Source organism: Canis lupus, chromosome 24 (assembly GCF_048164855.1).
Source record: "Canis lupus baileyi chromosome 24, mCanLup2.hap1, whole genome shotgun sequence".
NCBI lineage: Eukaryota > Metazoa > Chordata > Mammalia > Carnivora > Canidae > Canis > Canis lupus.
In genome coordinates, this window is record NC_132861.1 from 32,749,235 (window position 1) to 32,775,831 (window position 26,597).

At 40.6% G+C, this 26,597-nt stretch overlaps 1 protein-coding gene across 1 annotated transcript in view; it reads right to left on the minus strand.

Annotated features, from left to right (window-relative positions):
* Positions 1-26,597, minus strand: part of DPYSL2 (dihydropyrimidinase like 2) — a 138,200-nt gene that overhangs the window by 110,948 nt on the left and 655 nt on the right. The gene's annotated exons all lie outside the window — the stretch shown is intronic.

Genomic DNA, 26,597 nt, shown 5'->3' on the forward strand with positions numbered 1-26,597 from the left:
CAGGACCTTTGAAATTTTTCAGTCAGAGGAGAATGAAGAAAAAGATAGAAGAGAGCCTATGTGATCTATGGGAAACTATAAAAAAATTGTACAAATTATTGGAATCCTAGAAAGAAAAGAGAAAGAGAAGGGGCTAGAATGTGTATTATAATTGTTGTACAACTATAGAAAATCAGCTCACAAAGCAAGGCAGCAAGAGAAGAAGAAACAAAGGAACTACAATACAGCCACAAAACAATAAGATGACATCCATAAGTCCTTAACTATAAATAACTACTCTAAATGTAAATGGATCAAAGTCTCCAATCAAAAGGCAGAGAATGGCTGAAAGAACTTAAAAAAAAAAAAGACCCAATTATATGCTGCCCACAAGAGACTCACTTCAGCTTTAAGGACACACAGAGGTTCAAGGTGAAGGGATAGAAGAAGATATTTCATGTAAGTGAAAACCAAAAGACAGCAGGTGTAGCTATATTTACACCAGACATAATAAGATGTTAAGCCAAAAACAGTAACAAAAAACAAAGGTCATTATAAAACGATAAAAGGGTTTAATTTATCAAGATGATATAACAATTATAAGTATATACATACTCAGCATCAGAGCACCTAAATATATTAAGCAAATACTAACAAATCTGAAGTGAGAACTAGACAATACAAAAATAGTAGGGATTTCAATATCTCACTTTCAATAATGGATAGATCATCTGCACAAAACAACAAGGAAATGTTGAATTTGAACTATGCTTTAGACCAAATGGACCTAACCCACAGAACATATGGAATATGCCATTCAGCAGCAGAAGAGTATATATTCTTCTCAAGCACACACAAAACTTTCTCCTAAATAGTTCATGTGATAGATCACAAAACAAGTCTTAGCAAATTTAGGACTGAAATCATACCAAGTATCTTTTCCAACCACAATGGTATGAAACTAGAAATCAATAAGCAGAGAAAAACTGTAAAATTAAAAAATATGTGAAATTAACATACTTTTGCACAACCAATGGCCTAAAGAAGAAATTAAAATGAGGTACTTGGGTGGCTCAGTCAGCTGAGTGCCTGCCTTCAGCTCAGGTCATGATTTCAGGGTCCTGGGACCAAACCCTGGGTCTGGCTTCCTGCTCAACAGGGAGTCTGCTTATCCCTCTGCCCCTCCCCTGCTCATGTTCTCTCTGCCTCTCTCAAATAAATAAATAAAATATTTTTTTTTAAAAGAAGATATTAAAATGGAAATTTAAAAATATCTTTAAATAAATGAAAATACAACATACCAAAACTTGTGGGATATAACAAAAGCAGTTCTAAGAGGAGAGTTTATAGCAATAAACAGCTACATTTAAAAAAATAATAATAAAGGTCACAAATAGCCTAGCTTTATACCTTAGGGAGCTAGAAAAAAAGGAGAACAAACAAGCCCAAAGTTAGAAGTAAGGAAATAACAAAGATCAGAGGAAAAATAAATGAGTAGGAGACCAGAAAAAAAACAATAGGAAAACAAAACTAAGAGCTGTTTTTGTTTTGTTTTGTTTTGTTTTGTTTTGTTTAAGATAGAGAAATGGGCAAAACTGTAGCTACACTAACTCAGGAAAAATTAAAGAGAACTCAAACAAAAATCATAACTGAAAGAGGAGACATGACAACCAATACCACACAAACATGAAAGGTAATAAGAGACTACTAGGAACAATTATACTTAAATAAACTGGACAACTTAGAAAAGATTGATAAATTCTTAGAAAGATAGAACCTACCAAGACTGAATCATGAAGAAATAGAAAATCTGAACAAACTAAAGAGTAAGGAGATTGAACCTAATAAAACCCACAAGGAGCACTGGGTGGCTCAGTTGGTTGAGCAAACAACTCTTGATTTTAGCTCAGGTCATGGTCTCAAGGTTGTAAGATCAAGCCCCACATCATGCACATCATGCTCTGCACTCAGTGGGGAATCTGCTTGAGATTCTCTCTCTCCCTCTCCCTCTGCCCTTTCCCCCCATTCTCTCCCTTCCTCCCTCTCATCAATCAATCAATCAATCTTTAAAAAACAAAAAAACAAAAAAACAAAACAAAAAAAAAAACCAAAAACACCTCTCCCAACAAAGAAAAGCCCAAGACTGGATGGTTTTCTTTGTGAATTCCGTCAAACATTTAAAGAATTAACACCAATCCTTCTCAAACCTTTCCAAAAAATTGAACAGGAGGGAACTCTTCCTAACTTATTTTACAAGGCCACCATTACCCTGATACCAAAGCCAGTTAATAACACAAGAAAAAGAAAACCATAGGCCAATAATTCTGATGAAAATAGATGCAAAAGTTCTAACAAAATACTAGCAAACCAAAATTCAATAGCACATTAAAATGATCTCACACCATGTTCAAGTTGGATTTATTCTAGGAATGCAAATATCATACTCAATACTTCCTAGTACTGGAAGTCCTACCCAGAGTACTAAGGCAAGAAAAAATTTAATAAGAAGCATCAGAATTGGAAAAGAAGGGATCCCTGGGTGGCGCAGCGGTTTGGCACCTGCCTTTGGCCCAGGGCGCGATCCTGGAGACCCGGGATTGAATCCCACGTCGGGCTCCCGGTGCATGGAGCCTGCTTCTCCCTCTGCCTATGTCTCTGCCTCTCTCTCTCTCTCTCTCTGTGTGACTATCATAAATAAATAAAAATTAAAAAAAAAAAAAAAGAATTGGAAAAGAAAAAGCAAAATTATCTCTGTTTGCTGATATATGATCTTTTGTATAGAAAATCCTAAAGACTCCACCAAAAATCTGTTAGAATTAATCAAGTAATTCAGTAAAGTTGCAAGATGCAAAATTAACATACAGAAATCAATTGTATTTCTTTCTATACACTAACAAGTGGATGCACAATAAATATTTATTGAATGAACAGATGAATGAACAGATTCTGAGTAAAGCTCATACATAGCCACGGAGACAGATAAAGCCGTATATTGAACAGCCCCTACAAAGAATAGGCAGACATCAAATCAAAGAGCAGGAATAGATTGAATTAACCCATTTCTCCAGCATACCCTAAAATTGCATCTGCCAGGGTACCCGCATTTCCATAAGACTAAATACTGTTGTATGTCTCTTAGTTCAAAGCATTTCTCAGCATCACCCTGGAAATGCAGAAACAGGCATGTAAATACCTGAACACATTACAAATCTACCATCATGCAGATTCAGCGTCCAAAGGAAGTGGAGTGAAATCTTAATCTGATTGTTCTAGGGTAGTCTATTCTCAGGTCTTGCGCACATTCCTTCTTGTGGATCTCCATACCTTGTGGGGAGGAGACAGATTTTTGCTGAGAAGGAAGCTTCAGCTTCATATGGGATCTTTTTTCTCAAGGGAGTTCTGCTTTTTCTGGCCTTTATATTACTTGTTTTCCTCCTGGTTTCATCTTGGAATGGCATCAGTAAGTTTCTGCCTCCACAGAATACAGCTGACGTATCTAGTCTGACGCTGGATAGGTGAAAGGAGCTGGGCAGCCAGGGTTTTGGTCCTCTCCTTCCGCATCTCCATCTTCTTACCTGACATGGATTTCTCTAAGGACCCCAATTCCATGGAAAAAAGGCAGCTGGGTCTGAAACCTCCCCCTAATTCTAGGGTGAAGGTGCTTATGTTCCAAATTGCAGAGTTTGAAGGAAAGAAACTCCTAATTTTAAATGCTACCAATTATTGGCAAACAACTTCTTTTTTTTTTTTTTAACAACTTAATTCTCAAAGAAACATGGCCTGTGGTGTGTCAGCCTCACTATAAAGGACTGTTTGAATCCAGCTCCTAGAGCAGCATTCCCAATATTCAAGAGCAGTTGCATTCAAATCACGCAACAATGTTTTTAGGCTGATTGCTAGGCTTTTGCTCAGACTAGTCGTCTGCGGAGGCAGGGCTGAGGTCTCTGTATGTGTAACGTGCCCTGAACACCTATGGAGATGGTTTTTTTTAAATGATGATGATGGAGCTACTGGCAGAGTTGCTGATCTGAAAATAAATAAATAAATAAGGCAATCCCATTCATAATAGCCAAGAAGCCACCTTAACCACAGAGGTAGGCAGATGCCACCAGCCCAGCCTCTTTCAGAAAATCCACCAAATCACATCTTATTCCTCACCAACCTGCCCGAGGAGACCAATGAGCTCATGCTGCCCAAGCTTTTCAACCAGTTCCCTGGCTTCAAGGAGGTACGACTGGTCCCTGGGTGGCACGACATTGCCTTTGTGGAGTTTGACAATGAGGTACAGGCAGGGGCCACTCGCAACACACTGCAGGGCTTCAAGATCACCCAGAACAATGCCATGAAGATCTCTTTTGCCAAGAAGTAGCACTTTCCACCCCCCTGCCTGCTCCTGCCCCCTGCTCTGGGACCACCCCTTTCCCCCTTGGCTCAGCCCCCAGAAGGTAAGTCTCCCTCAGGGGCCTTCTCAGAGCCGTGTGTGAGTGAGTGGTCACCACACAGCATTGTACCCAGAGTGTGTCCCCAGACATTGCACCTGGCACTGTTAGGCCAGAATTAAAGTGGCTTTTTTGAGGTTTGGTTTAAAAAAAAAAAAAAAAACCCACAGAGGTAAAAGATCTGTACACCAAAACCTTGTTGTTGAAAGAAATTAAAGAAGATACAAATAAATGAAAAGATATCCTGTGTTTGTGCATCAATAGAATTAATATAGTTAAAATGTCCCGAAGTCATCTACAGATTCATTTTCACAGGAATAGAAATACACAACTGTAAAATCTGTATTGAACAACAAAAAAACTGCAAATAGCCAAAGCAAACCTGAGAAAGAACAAAGCTGAGGCATCACACTCTCTGACTTTAAACTATACTACAAAGCTATAATAATCAAAACAGTATGGTACTAGCTTAAAAAGACACATAGACCAGTGGGACAGAATTCAGAGCCCAGAAACAAACTCATATTTGGTACTAGGAAGCCAAGGAATATTTGACAAGGAAGTCAAAAATACTTAATGAGATAAGAACAATTTCTACGATAAATGATGCTAGAAAAACTGGATAATCACAGGCAGAAGAATAAAATTAGACCCTTATCTTATAGTACTTACAAAAAGTAAAATGGAAAAAAATTAAAATGGATTATAGATTTTTAAAAAGATTTTATTTATTTATTCATTTATGAGAGACACAGAGAGAGAGAGAGAGAAAGAGGCAGAGACACAGGCAGAGGAAGAAGCAGGCTCCATGCAGGAAGCCCGATGCAGGACTTGATCCCAGGTCTCCAGGATGATGCCCTGGGCTGAAGGTAGGTGCTAAACCGCTGAGCCACCCAAGGATCCTGGCTTATAGATTTAAATATAAGACTAGAAACTGTAAAATTCCCAGAAGAAAAAAAAAGGGAAAAAACTCCTCAGTATTGATCTTGGCAATGCTATTTTGAATATGACACCAATAGCACAAGCAACAAAGCATAACTCAAAAATTGGGACTACGTTAAACTAAAATGTTCTCTGCACAGAAAAGAAACCATTAACCAAAAGGTAACTTACAGAATGGGAGAAAATATTTGCAAGCCATCTATCTGATAGGAGGTTAATATCTTAAATATATGAAGAACTGGGCAGCCCGGGTGACACAGTGGTTTGACGCCTGCCTTTGGCCCAGGGTGTGATCCTGGAGTCCCAGGATCATGTCCCATGTTGGGCTCCCTGCATGGAGCCTGCTTCTCACTCTGCCTGTGTTTCTGCCTCTCTCTCTCTCTCTCTCATGAATAAATAAATAAAATCTTTAAATAGATATATATATAGAAAGAACTCATACAACTCAAGAGCAAAAACCAAAAAAAAAAAAAGTGTGCAGTTCAAGTGTGCAGATTAATTGACTAGAATTTATACAGAGAGCCAACAAGTACATGAAAAGGTGCTCAACATCATTAATTATCAGGAAAATACAAATAAAGACCACAAAATATCACCTCACACCTATGAGGACGGCTATTATCAAAAAGATCAGGGATCCCTGGGTGGTGCAGCGGTTTGGCGCCTGCCTTTGGCCCAGGGCGCGATCCTGGAGACCCGGGATCGAATCCCACGTCGGGCTCCCGGTGCATGGAGCCTGCTTCTCCCTCTGCCTGTGTCTCTGCCTCTCTCTCTCTCTCTCTGTGACTATCATAAAAAAAAAAAAAAGATCAGAGACAGCATTACTGGCAAAGATGTAGAAAAAAAGGGAACCCTTGCGCATTGTTGGTGGGACTGTAAATTAGTACAGCCACTATGCAAAGGAAAGTATGAAGTTTCCTGAAATAATAAAAAAATAGAACTATCATGTGATCCAGCAATTCCACTTCTGTGTATATATTGAAAGTAAGTAGATGAAATCACTAATTGGAAGTGGTATCTACACTCCCGTGTTCGTTGCAGCATTATTCACAATGGTCAAGATGTGGAAACAACCTAAGCCCCTACTTGTGGATGTAATGGATAAAGAATACATGATACACACATACACACATGGGAATATTATTCAGCCATGAGAAAGAAGGAAGTCCTGCCACTTATGATAACATACTGCGGGCGTAATGATGCTAAGTGAAGTAGTCAGAGAAAGATAAATACTGTATGATATCACTTATATATGGAATCTAAAAAAGCCAAACTCACAGAAACAGTGAGTAGAATGGTGGTTGCAAGGGCTTTGGCATGGGGGAGGTGGAGGAGATATTGTTCAAAGGGTACAAATTTCTTGTTATAAGATGAATAAGGTGATAGTTAACAATACTGTAGTATATACTTGCAAGTTGCTAAGAGAGGAAATCTTAAATATTCTTTTTTTAAAAGATTTTATTTATTTATTCATGAGACACACACAGAGAGAGGCAGAGAGAAGCAGGCTCCATGCAGGGAGCCTGATGTGGGACTCGATCCTGGGTCTCCAGGATCACGCCCTGGGCCAAAGGTGACACTAAACTGTTGAGCCACCCAGGCTGCCTGGAAATCTTAAATATTCTTGCTCCAAAAAAAAGAAACGGTAATTATATGAGGTAATGGAGATGTTAACTAACCCTATTGTGATAATCATTTTGCAGTATACACATATAGCAAGTCATCACATTGTACAACTTAAAGTTTCACAATGTATGTCAATTATATCTCAAAGCTAAAAAAAAAAAAAAAAGCCCTTAGTATGAACAAAATATAAAAGATGTCATTAATAGGGTCCCTGGGTGGCCCAGTCAGTTGGGCTTCCAGCTCTTGGTTTCAGTTCAGATCATGATCTCAGGCTTGTGAGATCAAGCCCCTCGTCAGGCTCAACAGTTATTTTGAAATCCCAGAGTTTCCTTGAGCCCATGTGGAGACATAACTAGGACTAAGTAGACTTTGTTTCCTTGTTTTACAATAATTTTTTTAGATTTTTGAAATATTTTCTAAATTTTAAAATTCTATCTTGGCGGTGGCCAGGGGGTGGGGGTGACTGGGTGCCAGGCACTGAGAGGGGCACTTGATGGAATGAGCACTGGGTGTTATATGTCAGCAAATTGAACTAAAATAAAAAAAATTCTATCTTGGGCTTTTATTACTTAGACTATTTCATTCTGGGCAGCCCAGGTGGCTCAGCAGTTTAGCGCCACCTTCAGTCCAGGTCCTGATCCTGAGGACCCTGGATCGAGTCCCACATCTGGCTCCCTGCATGGAGCCTGCTTCTCCCTCTGTCTGTGTCTCTGCCTCTCTCTCTCTCTGTGTGTCTCTCATGAATAAATAAATAAGAAATCTTTTTTTAAAAAAAAAGAATATTTCATTCTAAAATAAAATTTATTTATAATATTTTATTTTATCTAAGGAAGGATTGTTGACTTTAAAAAAAGATTAGAAGATTCAATTTCTGGGATCCCTGGGTGGTGCAGTGGTTTAGCGCCTGCCTTTGGCCCAGGGCGTGATCCTGGAGACCCGGGATGGAATCCCACATCGGGCTCCTGGTGCATGGAGCCTGCTTCTCCCTCTGCCTATGTCTCTGCCTCTCTCTCTGTGTGACTATCATAAATAAATAAAAATTAAAAAAAAAAAAGAAGATTCAATTTCTAGACGTATAGTATATTGTCTACACTTAAAGATGAAAATGAAATCAATATATCAGAAGGTTCTATTACTCACTTTTCATGTAAAAGATGTTACTTAATGTCAACTTGCAATGGGTTTATTACTGCTATTGTTAAACAAATGAATAAATATATTTTAACTCCCCAGCCCTAATTTCTAAGACAGTAAATATAGAGAAATATGACCTACAAAAGCAAAGGCCCTTTGGGGACCTCAATTTTTCAGAATTTAAAGGCATCATGAGTCCAAAAATTTTGAGAATCACTGATTTAGAAGACAGATGAAAGAGTACCGAGAGAGATGATTAGGAGGAAAACCTGACTGCAGCATCATATAAATCAGAAGAGTGTTTGAAAAAAGAGTGTTAAGTAAATGGGTTACAGATGGCCCCTTTATATTGGTCCCTATGTTGTTTTTTCTTTCCAGTATACTGGGATTTCTGGCTCAAAGACCGCCAGCTCCAAACTCAAATTTTTACACATCTAATTGCTGTAAATATTTTTTTGTAAAGCATATTTTTAGAGACTGAGACCCTGCCTGCTTTGCAGATCCCACAGAACTGCACCCAATATCTGCTAGCCACAGATAAACCAAACCTTATGGCTACAAAGCAAACAAACAACTCAAAGCTTCAAAAAACTTTCTGACCCAGAGACACCCCACTGTGCTGCTGAGGAACACCGCCTAGACCTGGAGACCCCAACCCCACTATATATTATGTCCCTCTCCCCCAGGAATGCCCTTGCCCTCTTCCTCTTCTGGGTGGTGGCTCCACCAGTCTCTGGAATGTCTCTTGCTGTGAGCAACTTCCCCTCTCAGGCAACTTGTCAAAGGACCCACCCAAATAAGACTGTTGAGGGCTACTGCCATCTAGCGGTCATGTGTCTCCTGTACCAACCCCTGTAGCCTCAAACCCACTATGTTTGGCATGGCCCCAGATAATGACAGAGAAGGATCTATTGAATCCACTATATGAAGGATACTATGATCTATATAAGTTTTAGTAGAGATGGAAGCCATATGGAAGTTATCTGTAGTGTGCTGTGGTATCCAAAATATATAAACTCTTACAAACTGAAATTTTGTAACAAATATTCACACAGAAAAACATCTAAGATTTATAAACAGGCAGCCCATAAAGGAAACACTATGAATAACCAGTGACCATATGAAAAGATGTTCCACCCACAAGCACAAGTGAAATTGGGGTGCCTAGCACAGCTGGTTAAGCAGTTAATTCTGGGTTCAGCTTAGGTTGTGATTCATGGTAGTGAGACAGAGCCCCAGTGTTGGGCTCTGGTGCTCAGTGGGGAGTCTGCTTGGGATTTTCTCTCCTTCTCCCTCTGTCCCTCTCCCGCCCTGCACCACTCTCTCTCTCTCCCACCAAAATAAATAAATAGATCTTAAAAAAAGAAAAGGAAAAAGACAAGTGAAATTTATGAGATAACATTTTTAACTTGCATAATTGCAAAATTTTTAAAATTGTGGTGAAATCACAAGAAAACAAGTATGCTCCTACTTGGGTGCTGGGAATATAAAATGGACAATTCCTCTCAAAGGGGATGTGATATCCATAATAATGCTAAATGTGCTCACCGCGTGACCCAGAACTTTAACCATCCAGTGTGAAAGGACCATCAAGAAACACACACCCCTGCACAAGCAAGCAAGCATGTGCAAGATGCTCCCTGAAGCATTGTTTATTATCAACAAAAACCATGAACAATAACAAAACACCAGACTAAATCAGCCACGGTATATTCATACTGTAGGACGATGTCATGATTAATAACAGACCCTGGAGCCAAGTGCCAGATTTTATACCCTGACTTCATCATTTACTGAGCACATGACCTTAATTAAGCAAGTTACTTAGTCTCTTTCTGCCTCAGTTGCCTGATTAAAATGGAGATAGTAGGGGCACCTGGGTGGCTCAGTTGGTTAAGCCTCCTACTGATTTTGGCTCCGGTTCTGATCTCAAGGTCCTAAGAATGAGCCCCCAGACTGGCTCGAGCTGGGCATGAAGCCTGCTTAAGAGTCTCTTTCTACCCCTCTCCCTGCTCCCCCCCCCACACACACACACTCTCTCTCTCTCTAAAATAAATAAATAAATCTTTAAAACAAATAAATGGGGAAAAAAAACAACAACAAATAAATGGGGACAATAAACCCTACACCCCAGGACCATTGAAAGGACTAAATGAGTAACCACGCATAAAACACGGGACATGTTTATGACATGTCAGCACACAATAAATATTAGCAAATATTAATAGAACCAGAAGCTAAAAGAATGTAAATTTATGTGAAATAATATAAGTTTTGTGTACTAACACAGACTTCTGAAACACAAAGAGAGAAAGGAAACAAATTGCTAACACAGGGTGGTATCATTTAGGTAAAACAAACACACAAATACTACATATTTTTGCAAGAACATAGACACCTGTAAATATGTGGAACCGGGGCTGGAGAGACATAGGGAACATATAAATCTTGGTGACCTCTGGTCAGGAGAGAGACATGACGCAGAGAGTGTTCAAAGTGGGCTTTAGCCATATCTCTGTGTTTAATAACATATTTCTGTGTGATGTATAGGAAGTTAATTTTCTTTTTTTTAAGATTTTATTTATTTTTGTTTATTTATTTAGAGAGAACACGCAAGCTGGGGGAGGAGCAGAGAGAGAGAGAGAGAGAGTCTTAAGCAGTCTGCACGCTCATTGCAGAGCCCAATGCTGGGCTTGATCTCACAATCCTGAGATCACAAACCGGGCAGAAATCAAGAGTTGGTCACTCCACCAACTGAGCCACCCAGGCTCCCCCAGAAAGTTAATATTCTAAAAAATGATTAGGGGCTGAAGACAGCAAATACAGATCAAACTTTAGAAAAGTTCTCCAAGAGTAAAAAAATAATAGGCTCTGGGGGAGACTGTGCAGTCAAGAAAGGACTCTGTGAGTTTTGTTGTTGCTGTTTTTTAATGGAGGTGCTGAAGAACATTTGTATGTAGTAGAAACGATGCAGTTGAGGGGATGAGGGTGAGCAGTTTCAGGAGGTAGGAAGTGATGTACTCAGGCCATCTGTGAGCCAGTGACCAGAGACACAAGGGGGACCCTTCTTCTGCTGTAAGCAGCGGGAGGGCAGGATAGTACCAGGGATGGAAGGTGATACATTTAGTGGTAAGAAGATAATGTGGGTTCCTCTCTTAAGACTTGTTCCTCCCACTACCTCCCAGGCAGTAAAATGGAGTCAACCACTGATAGATGGCAGGTGGAGAGGGTATAGGATTTGAGTGACGGGAAGATGTAGAATATCTGTCTTTGTACTGGAAAGGGTTCAATGTCCATTTGCGATTTGTCGCTTAAGATAAAAGAAAATAAACCCTTCCCACCTTGGTGTTCCCACAGTAGTGCTTCCATACTTTTGCTATTTAGACCTCACCAAGTGGTGCTCTAATTTTTCATACATATGTCCATCTCCTTACTCAGGCCAAGCATTCTACACACAATATCCACACAATATCACAGTAACCCACAGGGTCACTATTTTGATGCCCACTTTTCAAATGAGAAAGCAGGTCTAGGGGTGCCTGGGTGGCTCAGTTAATTAAGTGTCTGCCTTAGGCTCGAGTCCCGATCCCAGGGTCCTGGGATCAAGTCCCACGTCAGGCTCCCTGCTCAGCAGGGAATCTGCATCTCCCTCTCTGCTCTTCCTTGTGTTCTCTCTCTCACTCACTCTCTCAAATAAAAATAGAAAATCTTAAAAAGAAAGAAAGAAGAAAAAAAGAAAAGAAAAGAAATAAATCAGGTCTAAGAAATAGATGTTTTGCTCAAAGTCACCATCTGGTATAATCAAAAGGCTCGCTGTAACATGGTAAAGTCACCCTAATCTCTTACACACTAAGCTCTCCAGTGACATTCAAGGACACTTTAAGAATCGAGTGTGAAACACACAACACTGGGGTGGTTTTCCCATGGAAGTACATCTTCTTACCTAACTAAATGGCCAGAAGGAAGGAAAAAGAGCCAGTGGTGATAATGCTAAATATGAAAGAATTCTAAAAGTAGCTGAAGGTCCTGTTGGGTCTGAGAAGCTTCTAGACTATCTCTGCATTGCTTTCTCTGATTTCAAACTTGGGTAATGCCTTGCAGGGCTTAATTCCCAAATCCTGCAAGATAATTTCAGAGTCTGCACCTTCATTAGGATGTGACCCCAAATATCACAGACTACTTAAAGGCTATTTCAAGAACATCACAAAGAGACCCTTCTGCCAATGTGCTATGGTGAAGCCGAGGAAGCTGTGATAATGCCGCGATGAGCATGCTCACTGTCACTGGATGAACTCAGTCAGGGGGGCAAGCTGATCCTGTCTGGATATCCTGTTTTTGCTAATTCTGTCACTAAAGTTGGAGGAGATTTAGGACCCAGAACTGTAGACGAGAGCTTTTGTGGTCAATTTTTTTCCTAGCTATCTTCACTACCATCTTTGGCATGATCACGTGCCCTGTACGAAATATAGTTCATTTATATAAATAAATAAAAAGGCCCAGCAATGGAATGAAGTTTTGGTTCCATTGTTTTTAATGACTGAGACTATAACTGAACACATATTAAGTTTTTATTTTTTTATTTTTATTTTTTATTTATTTATTCATGAGAGACGCACAGAGAGAGAGGCAGAGACAGGCAGAGGAAGAAGCAGACTCCCTGCAGGGAGCCCGACGCAGGACTCGATCTGGGGACTCCAGGATCATGCCCTGGGCTGAAGACAGGCACCAAACCACTGAGCAACCCAGGGATCCCCCACATTAAGTTTTTAAAAGTCAGATTATGGGTTTCCAGACTTACAAAGGCAGTGGGCCAGAAATTGCAGATAGAACATTTTAAATAAATGCTAATGAAGATCATACGAACACAAAAATGCCCCGGGACACCCGGGTGGCTCAGTGGTTGAGTGTCTACCATGGTTCAGGTCGTGATCCTGGTGTCCTGGGATCAAGTCCTGCATCGCAGGCTCCCCATAGGGAGCTTGCTTCTCTCTCCACCTATGTCTCCGCCTCTTTTTCTGTGTCTCTCATGAATAAATAAATAAAATCTTTAAAAAACACACCCATGCCAAAGTGCCCAGTAATTCTGTAAACCTAAGAACACAGATGCCTGAGGACAGAGTTTTGTAATAATCTTAGGTCTACTATTGATAGTATTGTTATATTAAATCATGTCTTTTTATGTTCTGTATTTCTGGTGCTTGGGACATCTGGGACTTTACTGACCCTGGAAAGATTGCCTCTCACAGGATTAGCCAATTCCTACATTCTGAGATTCTCCTCGGAGTGCACCTTTCATATGCAAACGTATGTTCTCTATCAAGAGCCCAATAAGCCATCTACTCTTTTTCTGAAGCTCTTAAACTCAAGGCCACTATCCACCTGCCCTGATCACCCCAGGACCAAGTATCAGACAACTAGCGACAGGCCCTATGCCCCAGGGCTCACTAAAATTATCCAAACTAAGCCTGTTTTCCTTGCCCTGCCTGTTCCTTCCCAGAAACCACAATAATGGCTCTTACCCTTGTCTTCTCGTCATTCCACTGCCTCTTGACTTACCCTGGTGCTTCTCCTGGCAGTCCTGTGTCCATGCTCTGTCTCCTGTTCTAGGGATCTGTAAGGATAAAAACCTCTTCCTTCGTGACAGTCATTCCCATGTCTGTGTGTCTTACTATACCTGCTCAAAACAAATCCCAGGTGCATTTTGAAACAATTGCCTATACTAGCCTGTGAGAGGTCATGCTCCTTTACCCAACAGAGGTAACAACTTCTGGAAAGAGGCTACTCAGGAAAGGGCAGACAAGGAGAAGTAAGAGAGACACCACCTCCGCCAATGCTGATCTGGTAGCTGATGCCAGGCTGCTTGGGACAAAGTGTTCACACGCCTAGGTCAAAGTGAGAAAAATAAGGACAATACATGTAATTTTTCAGAAAGCTCAATTCATGCATACTTTTAAATTCTAAAGTTAATTTACCTCTGCTGGTTTGGGGCTTAATTGTCCTCCCTGTTATGAGATGACATCATGTAGTGATCTTTTTGCCTTGTTTTGCTTCGTTCTTTAGCGTCCCTATTTTGGCAACATAAAAATTGGCAACCCTTAGGTTGCCCCCCAAATTTATTTTTGAAATTTAACCAGAGTGTGAAAGCCAAAGTCTGCCAACACAGCACCAGAAAATGGGAATGGGACAAGCAGCTGGTGCTTGAACCAAGCCTCAAACTATAAGCCTAATAAAGAAGATTCAATGAGTGCATGTGGTCTGGGGCCAAAAACCATTCACACACCTTTCTGCTAAAAGCATGGATTCTGAAGGGATCTCACTTTAATTGAAGATAAAACCAAAATTTAAAAAATAGCAAGCTTACCAAAAATTATTACAGAACAAAGGACAGGTTTCATGAAGGAGTGGGAGAGACACATTCAAGAAATGATTTGGCATCTTCAATAGAGGGTAGGAAAATTGCTAAAACAGAAACAAATAGGAAATCATATCAATTCTTGGTTTTAACACTATACTGAGAAACAATATAGTTGCCAAGAGCTGACCTGGGTTTTCTCCTGCTGAACATAAATTTCACAGAGTATTAACATCAGACAAGTCCACCCAGTGACCATGATGGATCAAGACAAAAATGAGACCCCTCCATAATCATGTCTGAAAAATACATTGTCCAAGTCACAAAGTACCAAATCCCCCTATCCTAACTGCCATTAGTGCCTGCTGCTTCTTCCCCAATCACAGTTCAGCCTCTATCTAATCTGTCCTTTTATAGGTAAGATTTACTGAGATAACAAATCATAGAATTGCCTGACTTTTTGGCAGCCCCAGCCCAGAAGGAACCCTCACTTCCTCGGACACTCCCCCAAAACACCCCAGTGAAACCCAGATCTCTCTCAAATACCGTCTTACAGAGATGCCCCATGGTTCTCCAGGGTGGGCGTTATCCCTCACTTCAACAAATGATAAACCCAGCCTATTCAACCACAAGTGTGCTCATGGTGGTTGCTAGCCAGAGGACATTATCAATAGGAGCACACAGAAATTCAGTGATTAGGGATCCCTGGGTGGCGCAGCGGTTTAGCGCCTGCCTTTGGCCCAGGGCGCGATCCTGGAGACCCAGGATCGAATCCCACGTCGGGCTCCCGGTGCATGGAGCCTGCTTCTCCCTCTGCCTGTGTCTCTGCCTCTCTCTCTCACTGTCTGCCTATCATAAATAAATAAAAAAAAAAAAAAGAAAAGAAATTCAGTGATTAGGTAACATGACAGAGAAACTTTCAAACACTAGTGAAGGTAAAGAGGCCTTCTTGTCAAAGTCAGAAATCAAACAGGAAACCCTAATACTGCCACCATTATCCAACATTGTTCTAGAAGCTCTAACCAATGGAGCCAGACAGAAGAAAATAATAAGTAAAGACAGTGGAAAAAAGATATAAAAGTAATATGGGGTAAAAAAAAATTGTCCCAAGAGAATCAATTGAAAAATATTAGAGCCAAGAGCAAGTTAAATAAAACACTCCGTTATTAATTAATATAAAACTCAAGAGTCACTCAGAATGTAAACTACACAGTATAATGTCAATTATATTCACAATAACAACAAAGCACTGGGAATAAATGTAACAAAAAATTTCAGAGGAATAGAGTGAAATACCTGAAAAAAAAAATGGCAAGCCTATACTATAAACTTAGGTAGAAAGGCTTGCTATCAGGGCACCTAAGTGGCTCAGGCTTGATCCCTGGGTCCTGGGATAGAGTCCTGTATCAGGCTCCCCACAGAGAGCCTTCTTCTTTCTCTGCCTGTATCTCTGCCTCTCTCTCTGTGTCTCTTGTGAATAAATAAATTAATTAGTAAAAAAAAAAAAAAAAGAAAAGAAAGAAAGAAAGAAAGAAAGAAAGAAAGAAAGAAAGAAAAGAAAAGAAAGTCTTGCTATTTTAAAATTAAATATATCTTCTAGTTCTCTATATAAATTTCATATAATTCTCGTAAAAATCATATCAGGTTTCTGTAATTGAAAATATTTTTCATGGAAAATGCAGTTGAATGATGGCAAAATGAAAAGAACCAAAAATATTTAAAAGCAACAGTAACTAAAGCAGTATTGAACGACTACATTAGTAAGACAAATCAATGAAACAGCAGGAAGCCAAAACTCATATCCAGACATGTAAAAGGTGGAGTATATAAAAAATAAGAAGAGAAACATCAATTATTCACTATATGCCATTAGAACAACAGGGTATTTGGAAAATTAAGTTATACCTTAGTTCAAGTTATTAAAAAATTGATTGCAATATCTAAATATAAATACAGAATCCAAAAAGGTTTTAGACGAAAATATAAGTAAATAATAATCTCAAAAGGCAGGAACATATCAGAAAAGATGAACTGATTTAATTTCAAAATTTAAATTTGGATGTCAAAAATATAAAGGCTACTAAAAATCAGATGCAAATTAGGAAAAAACGTGTAACAAGGGAAACCTGGGTGGTTCAATTGGCTAAGCGGCTGCCTTTGGCTCAGGTCATGACCCCAGGGTCCTGGGATTGAGTTTCACGGGCTTCCTTGGTTCTCCCTCTGCCTGCTGCTCCCCCTGCTTATGCATTCTCTATCCCTGACAAATAAATAAATAAAATCTTAAAAAAAAAAAAAGTGTAACAAGTTGATATTGAAGTGGATACACAATATATATATATATTCTAATATAGAATTTTTACAAATCAATGTTTAAAATATGAATGCTTTAATAGGAAAATTGGGGAAAAGCAAGTAACACTTATCATTTACAAATTTGGGAAATACCTATAAAAATGATAATACCCACCGATGTTAGAAATGCTGAAAAACAATATTCCTCATTCATTTTTGGTGGGAGTATAAAAACTGGAAAAGAGACACCTGGGTGGCTCAGCGGTTGAGCGTCTGCCTTCAGCCCAGGGCATGATCCTGGAGTCCCGGGATCAAGTCCCACATCAGGCTCCCTGCATGGAGCCTGCTTCTCCCTCTGCTTGTGTCTCTGCCTCTCTCTCTGTGTCTCTCATGAATAAATAAATAAAATCTTAAAAAAAAAAAAAGACTGGAAAAAATACTATTATCAAAATGCTATCCAAACTTATTTCTAGATAATCAGATTATCAAGGATTTCTTTTTTAAAAAAGTGCTCATCACAGTTATCTACGATAAACACATTACTGTCATGTCATTTCTAAAAAATATGGAATAAAATAAAAATTGAATTCAATCCATTTTTCAAATCTATTTTTTCCCAAATTCAGCTTATTAGTCACTGCCCTCCTCAACACCATCCTTGCTGCTCCCAAATAACTGGTTTTATATATATATATATATGTTTATATATAAATATTCACATATTTTACACATAAAAATGAAATTGAAAACGTGTGTATACTTATATACATATATTTATATACTTTATATAAATACGTATTTATGTATATATTATATATGTGTATAAAATACCAAATATATGTGTGAATACACAAAAAGGAAACAAATTTTTTTTATGTGAACAGGATCATGAAATGGATCAAACTTATGCAGTACACAAAACATTCAAGAGCACTGCCCATTGTAAATACTATTCTAAATGAATTTCAAAGCTCCCATAAAGCAACAGGATTTAGTTACATGATTATCACTCTAAGAAATGAGACCCTGGAACTTCTTTGCTAATTTCAGATGATCCAGCAGTTTTGAGAATAGCCAAGAGTAGTCTAACACCAAAAGCATAAGCAACAAAAGAAAAGACAGATAAATCGGACTTCATCAAAATTAAAAACTTCTGTGCATCAAAAGGTACATATGAAGAAAGTGAAAAAAACAACCCAAGAATGGGAGGAAAACAGTGGTGCCTGGGTTGCGCAGTTGGTTGAGCCACCCAACCCTTAGTTTCTGCTCAGGTCATAATCTCAGGGTCCTGAGATCAAGCCCCCGCCTCAGGATCCACCCAGGTGGTATGGAGCCTGCTTGATTCTTTGTCTTCCGCTGCCACTCCCATGTGAGAGCATGGGCTTTCTCTCTCAAATAAATAAATATATCTTAAAAAAAAAAAAAAGAATGGGAGAAAATGGGATATTTGCAAATCATATATCTGATAAGGGCTATTATCCAGAATATCCAAAGAACTCCTAGGGACGCCTGGATGGCTAAGTGGGTAGAGCATGGTCTCGGGTTTGTGAGTGCAAGTCTCATGTTGGGTGTAGAGATTACTTAAAAAGACATCTTAACGAAAAAAAAATTGTACAACTCAACCATAAAAAGACAAACAACTCAATTTTTTTTAAAAGTGGCAAAGAATTCAAATAAACATTCTTCCAAAGAATGTATGCAAATGACCAACTAGCACATGAAAAGCTGCTCAAATCGTTAGTCATTAGGGAAATGGAAATCAAAACCACAATGAGATACCACTTCACCACCACTAGGACAGCTATAATCAAAAAAAGGGAGAAATAGCGTGTTGTGGAGGATGTGCAGAAAGAAACTGGAACCGTTGTATATTGTTGGTGGAAATGTAAAATGGTAGTAAAATTGTGGAAAATAGTTTGGCAGCTCCTCAAAGAGCTGAACATAAAATTACCATATGATCTAGCAGTTTCACTGCTAGGTATATACCTAAAAGAACTGAAAACATATGTTTAAATAAAAAGTTGTAAAAGAATGATAATAGGGGAACGCCTGGGTGGCTCAGTGGTTGAGTGTCTGCCTTCAGCTCAGGTCATGATCCCAGGGTCCTGGGAACTAGGCCACATCAGGCTCCCTGCATGGAGCCTGCTTCTCTCTCTGCCTATGTTATGTCTCTGCCAGTCTCTGTGTCTCTCATGAATTAATAAATAAAGCCTTTTAAAAAATGATAATGGCAGTATTATTCATAAAAGCCCAAAATGGAAACAACTCAAATGTCCATAAACTGGTGAATGGATAAGTGAAATGTAACACATACAAACAATGGACTATTGTCCTGTAAGGAAAAGGAATGAAGGACTACACAGGCTATCATGTGGGTTCACCTGAAGAACATTACACCAAGTGAAAGAAGCCAGACACAAAAGGCCACATTTCATAGCATTCCATTTATGCAAAATGTCCAGAATAGGCAAATCCATGGCGACAGGACATAGATTTGTGGTCACCAGAGGCTGGGATGGGAGGGTATTAGGGAGTAAATACGGGGTTTCTTTTTGTAGTGATGAAAATGTTCTGGAATTAGATGGTTGCATATCAGAAGTCAATGGATTGTAGACTGAAATGGTTTAAATGAGAATTTTATGTTATATGAATTTTACTTCAGTTTTGAAAAAACAAAAAAGTACAGCCAGGGACAGCATAGCTTTCTCTCATTTCTTTAGTGGAAATGAGAGATGAAGTCTTGGAGATTAAGGCCCTACCTGATGACAGCTCAGGTTAAGAGACTGTGCAGGTGACACACCTGGTGAACAACAGAGCCAGAACTACAAGCTGGATTTCCTGATGCCTGGTTCAGAGTTCTTCTGTTTTTTTTTTTTCTTTTTTAAAGATTTTATTTATTTATGAGAGAGAACAGGAGCAGGGGGAAGGGAGAGAGAGAACCAGGCTCCCCACTAAGCAGGGAGCCCGACGTGGGACTTGATCCCAGGACCCCAAGATCATGAACTGGATCCCAGGATCATGACCTAAGCCCAAGGCAGATGCTTAACTGGTTGAGCCACCTGGCACCCCCTAGTTCTTTCTGCCAGAAAGCAGCCTTGAAATCAGAGACCAGGCAGGTTGTCTATAATGTCTGGAAAACATACCCCAAGCCACCAGCACCTTCAAGATCAGGTGCTTCCCTTTCCATGCAGTATTTGTGCGGAGCTCTTGACCTGTGGCATCAGCCTTTGCCATGGGCAGCAGCCAACCAAAGTCAAGTGTACGTCAGCCCACCTGCCAATGCTTTTATTGATGGTTCCCTCATTATTTGCTTGTAGCTCATGATTTACATTGAGTGGAAAAATCACATTGTCATCACATTGCTCTAATCTTAAAAAAGCATGTCATTCACATTATCAAAGTTGGTCTCTGTCCCAGTGATATCTGAAGACATTTCTTGTACTAAAAAAAAAAAAATGGACAGAATATCAGCAGTTTAGGACACATTGATAAAGACAGATCAACAGCCCTTTTTATAAATGGCTTCAAAGAGTACACTGCAAAATGGAAAACAAAGGTAGGCACTCAGAACTATTTTGTAATAGCTAATTCTTTGGAGATAAAATGAGAAAAGAATAATTTTTTTAAAGATTTTATTTATTTATTCCTGAGAGACAGACAGAGAGAGAGAGAGAGAATGAGAGAGAGAGAGAAGCAGAGACACAGGCAGAGGGAGAAGCAGGCTCCATGCAGGGAGCCGGATGTGGGACTTGATCCCGGGACTCCAGGATCACGCCCTGGGCCAAAGGCAGGGGCTAATCCACTGAGCCACCCAGAGATCCCCGAGAAAAAAATAATTAATGTAGAAAGCAATTCAGTAATTCACAATGAGGAAAAGACTATTTCATCACATAGACCTGGGTTCAAACCCTGCCTCAGGCTTTTAGTTAGCAGGTTGCTTTGCATGTTTCTTTTACCTTCAGATATTTCTTTTGCAAAATAAGGATAACAGTAGTACCTACTTAACAGAGTTACCTTAGGATTAATAAGATAGCATACATAAAGCATTTAGCACAGAACCTACAGCATAGAACATATGAAGTTTAATGGGATGTGAAATATTTTGCCTGCAAAACTAAATTGTACCTTTAAGTTCACTAACTAGGCCAGTCTGGGTGGCTCAGCGGTTTAGCGCCACCTGCGGCCCGGGGTGTGGTCCTGGAGACCTGGGATCGGGTCCCATGTTGGGCTCCCTGCATGGAATGGAGCCTGCTTCTCCCTCTGCCTGTGTCTGTGCCTGTGTGTGTGTGTGTGTGTGTGTGTGTGTGTGTGTGTGTGTCTCATGTATAAATATATACAATCTTAAAAAAAAATTAGTTCACTATCTCTGGCAGTGGAATGGAGTCACAGAATGGTGTATTGGAAGAAGTATGGAACTAGCAGGGCACCTGGATAGCTCAGTTGGTTGAGCATCCTTGATTTCAGCTCAGGTCATGACCTCAGGGTTGTGGGATGGAGCCCTGTGTTGGGCTCATACTCAGTGTAGAGTGTGCTTGTCCCTCTCCCTCTGCTCCTCCCTCCTCCCCACTAACACTCTCTTTTTCAAATAAACAAATAAAATCTTAAAAAAAAGAAGTAGTACAGCACTGAATCAGGAAACCTTGGTTCAAATCCTAGGTTATACACTTACTAAAGAGCAAGGTCTTGGGACTGCTCAGTAAATATCACTAAATCTCAGTGTCCCTACTTACAAAAAGGGAAAATGCCTGTATAAGAATGTGTTTCAAAATACTATCCTCTACACATTTTAAAATATTGGCTCTAGAATATAAACATACATTCTAGAATTATATAATGAAACTAAAATAACAAGGTTTTACTGGGATAGGACTGCAGTGAGACTGGGCAGTGAGAGGTCTCCATCCTAAACCAGAAACCATCACCTGAATTCCATGAGAGGAAGCACGATTTTTCTGGGTATCGCTTGCTCCACTGCTAGACTGAGGGGGTTGAATAATCATCACTCGTAGACTGAGGAGGTCTCTTTCAAGCTCTGAGATCCAATGGCAGTGTATATTCAAATCCATGATCAATTTTGACTCTCTTTTCTTTCTCAAGAAAGAGGAGAGAGACACTGCTATTAAAGGACCCACAAGAAAAACTGGCCTGTCTCTACCAAGGGTCAGAAAATGCCCAGGCCATTCTTGATTCCCATGGCGCACGGGTTTGTGAACTATGCAACATCCAACTGGATGTTGCCACTGGAAGTTCAATGACAGCAGTTTTCTTCTCCACCCTTGAGCCACAAGGGAGACAGATGGTAAAGGCTGTTTAGCTGATGAGAGTTTTCTTCTATTCAGGTCTCCGGCCGCAAGCTGGAAGAGTCTCTCTCATCCCGTGTAATCCTTCTTACTTCTTTCCATAATTAATTCATTGCAGATCTATTAATTGGGCAATAAATTTTCAATCATTGACTTACTAAAATTTAGCTAATTGGGATGCCTGGGTGGCTCAGTGGTGGAGCGTCTGCCATCAGCTTAGGGCATGATCCTGGGGTCCTGGGATCAAGTCCCACATCGGGGTCCCCATAGGGAGCCTGCTTCTCCCTCTGCCTGTGTCTCTGCCTCTCTCCCTGTGTCTGTCATGAATAAATAAATAAAGTCTTTTTAAAAAATTTGTAACTAATTATAGGGATTTCTTCAATCTTAAAAAAAGAAAGAAATCTTGTCACGTGCTATATATAACATGATTTAACCTTGAGAACATTATGCTAAGTGATGCAAGCCAGTCACACAAACGCTGTACAATTCCATTTATGGGAGGTATCTAGTGTAATCAATTTCATAGAAACAGAAAGTAAAATGGTGGATACCAGGATCTGGGGGGAGGGGAAATGGAGAGATAGTGGTTTGGGTTTTTTTTTTTAAGATTTCATTTTTATTTATTCATGAGACACACACACACACACACACACACACAGAGGCAGAGACACAGACAGAGGGAGAAGCAGGCTCCATGCAGGGAGCCCAATGTGGAACTCAATCTCAGGACCCCAGGATCATGCCCTGAGCCAAAGGCAGACGTTCAACTGCTAAGCCACCCAGGCGTCCCAAGGGAGTTAGTGTTTAATGTTAACAGAGTTTCAGTTTTGCAAGATGAAAAGTTCTGGAGACTGGTTGCACAACCATAGGAGTATGTTTACACTACTGAATTGTATATTTAAAAATGATTAAGATAAATTGTATGTTATGTGTATTTCACCACAATCATTTTTTTAGTCTAACTAATGACATGATTATTTCCATATGACTTGGGAAGTAAAGGGCAACCGATAATTGTGGATTATCATCATTTCCTTCTCTTCCCTGTGATCCCAGATGGGTCTTGGGCTTTTTGGAATCCTGAACATACAAATGTTCATAGTTATGTCTCCTCTTTGGAAACAACGTGGCCTCTAAAGTATCAAATGAATGCCCTTGTTCTTGGCTTTCAGCCAAATCTCTACCACATACCTGGCTAACTGGATGTTCATTTTGTTGAACAGGCTAGCCTACTATCAAACAAGTATCTCTGGGGACAATTTCTGTATCAGTCGCTCACATAACAGATGGAAGTCTTCAATCATTGGGATTTCTCTCTTGCTAAGATAAACACACAAGGAAGAGATTTTTGAATGGGAGAAGTGAGGGCAAAGGAGAAGAGTGATTGTAGAACTCATTGTTTTGGAGGAAGAAGGATCTAGAATGGGCATCACCATCAGGATGGGGTTACGGTGGCATTGAATAGTAAGAAGACAGCAGGGTCACTGGGCATCTAGGGCTGGAGTTAGCCAATTTGGAGAGGGGATTGGGGGGCGACACAATGGCAGGGAATACCAAAAAGCATTTTACAGACTAGGGGATTTTGTTAAGTTCAGTGGAATTCCTATTATATTTCATTCACTGGCATCTGCCCTGGAGAAATGGAGAATCACTCCTCAGCCACACAGGTTTGCTGTGGGAAGAAAGGCCTGGGAGCATCTTTGGAAGAGATGCTCATGATCCAGCATCCTCAAACTATGTCTGAGGTAGAATAGAGGGAGTTCCTAAGAGGAAGGAAGGAGGCTGAGGGACCCCTGGGCACGGCAAGGGAGAATTAGGCCAACAATACTCCCCTATGCTCTCTCTTCCAAGAGGCTCAGAGTCCTTCACAGATAGTAATCAATCTAACCTAACCCCACTGCAGCCCAAAGTGGACCTTGCCAAAGACACAAAGGAAAAGAGTAAAGAAGTAGCTTTCCTCATTCATATTCACTACACTGGCTCTTTCCCTTCACCAAAACCTAACATCCCAGCCCAAGCCACACCCATTGACCTCTAGTGATTATCTGCTAGCACCTGTAAATGCAAATGCAAACATCCATGTCCCACAAGCCGCATCTGGGTATCTGGGCTGAGGAAGCCTGTTCCCTCCTTTCCCAAATCCTTACTAGAGGAACAGCAGGCCCTTAGGGTGACAGGTAGACAAAACCACTTCTGACCGACCATACTTTAACAAAACCTATAAATACAGATTTAGGGGAGGAGAATGGGTGCAAGTCAGGGGCCCCAGGACCCACTCACTCTAGTTCTCTTCCTCTCTCTGTCCCAGGGCTTCAGACAGGAATGCACTGAGATGTTGGCAGTCACACTGCTCATTAGCTAAAAATTAAAGTGATGGTTATTCAAGTCAATCAAAATGGTGGGCCTAGGTGTGCTTTTGAATATCACCATTGTTACACACACACACACACACACCCCAAATACCTTTTCTCTCTTGTATAGACATGAAATATTCAACCACTGTAAGTATTGATCTTGGTAAGTGCTCTTAGTCATGAATGAAAACAATCCCATAGGAACAGCTCTTATGTGGTAAGGCAAGACTGAATGAAAATCCAGGGAAGGCTGCAGAAAGCCCAAGCCGGAATCATCCTCTGTTGCTAATAACTGGGCAACTAAAGCAAATGTGGGTTTGCAGAGGCTAAAAGTGGCTGGGGTTCTGGATGGGTATTTCCTCTTCAAATCTCCCCGTCCACACATGCTAGGTTTACAATTTCAAATTTCTACTAAAATTAGGGAGTGTTCAAACAAGAAGCTGATGCTTAAACGTCTAAGCTTCCAAATGGACAGGAAAAGAGATATATTATTCAATCCAATGAAACTTTGCCTTTCAAACTTAAGTTCTAATTCACTGCCATCATTATAGGGGTGGCCATTCTCAAACTCTGCCCCCTGATCTGCCATTTTTAAAATAATCTCTTCCTTACCTCAAGGCATTTTTCTGCTCCCTTTAGGACAGTAAAATTACCAGCACAACTTGTTGAAGATGAGGATACTCACACAACCATGATGCTATATGATCATGGTTTGGCCCTCATCCAATGTATGCACATGGGAAAGTATCTCACACTCACATTTCAGTGTAAATTACATTATTTAAAACTTTTGTTTCAACTGTCTGATCATTTGGGTTCAGGTGAGTTTTTTGGATTGAGTCCTTCAGGTTGGCTGTGAAATATCCATACTGAAATATGGATATCAGGTACCCCCTATATCACTGAATTAGAAGACAGAGCTGGGAGAGGAGGAATCAACTAAGTAATTAATGGCCCCACCTTTTGAAAATGACATTAATGGTTTATCTTTCCTAGGATTGGTGCAATAAAAGTCAAAAGCTGCAAAACTCTATGCCATGTCAGGAAACGGCAATGTGTTCTGGCCATTATCACCAACTCTTAATTGTTCTCCATGCATTCACTATAAGCACACAATCTGAATACCAAATAAATGCTAGTGGAATCATTCAGGGAATGTGTATAGACCACTCCCAACTAGTCTGAAAGCCCCTTAAGAAGAAATCACCTTGAACTTTTTATAGCTAACCTTCTCCCTGCCCTACAAGGCAAGGCACACAATAGGTATTCAATAATCAATCATTGACTGATTTTCCATCTTCACCAGTAGGCATGGGAGAGAAACAGCAAACAAGTGTTAAAACATTTCACACCGTAATTTATCGATTGAGAAATCAAGGATGTGGGGAAAAAAATGCACAAGTATGAAGGTCACCCTGATAAAGAAGAAAATGTGGTGTGAGAAGACTACCGCACTTAAAATGCACACTGTTCACAATGGCCAGAGATAACAAATATTTTGTAAAATCAAGGTTTGCCAAATCGGTCTCCTTTGTTTCTACATTAACACGGTATAGGGGGTCCAGTCCATCTTTGACAATGTATTCAAAATGTGAGGGATTTTTCCCTTTTCTTTTCTTTTGACCCTTTGAACATAATCCACTAAGTCTCCATCCCCAAAGCACCTCCCCAATAGTGGCGGGGGGAGCACTCTGGGAAGCCCTTGCTGAGATACTTAGCGGAACTTTGTTCTCCACATGGGCTATTTGGAGCGTCTCGGGTTCCTTGGGTGACTCCACAGCCTCCCTCGTTTCACGCCGCGAGCAGGAGTCAGGGCGAGCGGATCCTCCCAGGCGGTCCGCCCAGGCGCTGACCATGGTCCTGGCCTCCGAGCTCCCGACCCGGGCGCCGAGGGCGCGGGAGAAGGTACCGGTGGGAGGGCGCGCAGGGCGCGGCGGGGAGCGGCTGTGGAAGCCCCCGCCCCTCCCGAACCCCGGGGAGCCCCCGGGCCTGCACGCGAACCCTCCACTGCACGCTCCCAGATGCATCAAAAAAGGGTGGGGCACCCAGCCACAACTGCAATCGGAAGCCGCCCAGAAGGGTTTAAGAAGAATGGAATCGGTTCAACCCTCCCCCCCCGCATCGCCATACGACCCCCCCCCCAACCCGGGATCGGTTCTTCCTTCACCCGCACCCC